We start from the raw sequence: 2,313 nt of genomic DNA on the forward strand, positions 1-2,313 counted from the left end.
GCTCTAGGAAATGACATGTATTAAGAACACGACACAAAAATAGTAGGAGTTAGAACTATAAAGAGACCTAGGCTTCTAGCTCATCCATCCACCCGTCCAGCCATCGCCCGAATCAAGCTGTTTTGGTGTTACTCTCTGCCCCTTCCTGTCCTCTCCCTTATATTTTTGGTTCGCTTGTCTCCCTAAATATGATGAATTTCACTGCTGTTCTCATCAACTGTGCGCTTGCCTAGGTTTCCCTAGCAATCCCTTTCTATTTCCTACAGGTCAGTCTTTTCAGAACTTGGGGATTTAAATCCAGTCACTGAACATACACGGTCACACAGACATCTAATCTTAGCCCTCCAGAGGCCAAGGCAGGAGGACCATGATTCAAGGCCAACCTGGGCTAGATATGGAGACCCTGTTTCAAACAAACCAAAACAGGGCTGGGGATGTGGCTCATTTAGTAGAGTGTTTGCTTACCACACACTAGCCTTGGGTTCCCTACACATCAAGAATAACCTCGCTGTGGTGGCATATGCCTGTAATCTCAATACTGTGGAGGTAGAGGTAGGTAGATCTCTGTGAGTTCACTGTCACCCTGGTCTACATAGTTCCAGGACGGACAGATAGGGATCCATAGAGAGACCCTGTCTTAAACAAACAAACAAAAATTCAAGGTCCTTCTCAACTTATAGTGAGTTTGAGGCCAGTCTGAGATACGTAAAACCTTGTCTCAAAATAAACCCAGCCACTGAGGCTGAAAGTTCCCATAAAAGAAAATCACACTGAGACATGCTTAAATTCATACCCTGGGATCATTTTAAACACAAGGAAAAACAGAAGATATCTGAATCTGTTGCTATAAACAAAATCTGTGCTCAGAGCCAGTTTGACCAGAGAAAAAGAACAACCAAGAATGGTCCTGGTTATAAAAGGTCCTGGTGTTGGGGATAGAGAGGACTCAGAGGTTGAAAGCACTTGTTGCCCTTGCACTGGACTAGATTAGGTCCCCAGCACCAAGGTGGCTGCTTACAACTACCTACAACTCCACTTCCCAGACTCCTGTGGGCACCAGACACTACACAGTGCACTTACGTACAAACAGGCAAAACTCATAAAATAAAAATATTGTTTTTTTTTTTTAAAATATCAGTGTTTTGATTGCATGTATGCTGGCACACCCTATGTGTGCCTGTTGCCCACGGAGGTCATAAGAGGGTGTTGGAGCCCTTGAACCTGGAGTTACTAATGGTTCTGAGGCTCCATGTGGATGATGGGACAGCAATGCCATCTCTCCAACTCCTAAGTAAAACTTTACAAAAACAAACAAACAAACAAACAAACAAAACCAAAACCAAAACCAAAAACAGGGTCTCTCTATGTAGTCCTGAAACTTGATATCCCAGAGTGCTGGGATTAAAGACCTATGCCACAATACCTGGCTAAATAAAATATTTAAAGAAAAAAAAAAAAGCCATGGTGTCATTCTGATGTTTTCTCTTCAAGGCAAGGCTTGAAAGGGAGTAAAGTCTAAAGACAGCAGGTGTCAATTTTGGTTTTTAGGCTTTTTGAGACAAGTTCTTACCACATATCCCTGACCGTCCTGGAACTCACTAGGTAGACCAGGCAGACCTCAAACGCATCGATTTTCCAGCCTCAGCTTTGTGGTTGTGAATGCCGGGGTTAAAGGTGTGCAACACCACACCAGGTTCTTTTGAAGTCTTGGACTGCATTCATACGCACAGTATTGTTTGCTCTGACGTGGAAAAAAATACACAGCCTGGTATGGACCATTTTAAATTCCAGATGCCAACAGCAGACATGCATTCAGTCAACTCTGAATTTTTCTTTTTTTTCTTTTGGTTTTTCGAGACAGGGTTTCTCCATGTAACAGCACTGGCTGTTCCTGGAACTATCTGTAAGACCAGGCTGGCCTCGAACTCACAGAGATCCATCTGCCTCTGCCTCCAAAATGCTGGGATTAAAGGCGTGCGCCACCGCCGCCCGGTTTAGCTCTGTATTTCTCTAAAGGTAAAATATGTCATTTACAACACGGCGGAGCGTGGTATAATGCGCTGTAAATTATATATACACATTATTTACATGTGTATACATTATGTTTATAAATATATAAATACAAAAATCTACATAGAACTCGCTCTGCACATAACCGCGGAAACTTGCAGCGCCAAAAAAACCAGTTCCGGGCCTCAGAAACCTCGCGATATTTTGATGCCCCACCCCCTCACCCCTCTGCCGGCGGGAAAAGCCCGGAAGTGACCGCACGCCCTGCGGCAGCGATCGGCCGGAAGTGACGTCGACATCCCA

The sequence above is a fragment of the Peromyscus californicus genome, unplaced genomic scaffold (genome assembly GCF_007827085.1).
Source record: "Peromyscus californicus insignis strain IS unplaced genomic scaffold, ASM782708v3 Scaffold_21__1_contigs__length_65335640, whole genome shotgun sequence".
In the NCBI taxonomy this organism is placed as follows: domain Eukaryota; kingdom Metazoa; phylum Chordata; class Mammalia; order Rodentia; family Cricetidae; genus Peromyscus; species Peromyscus californicus.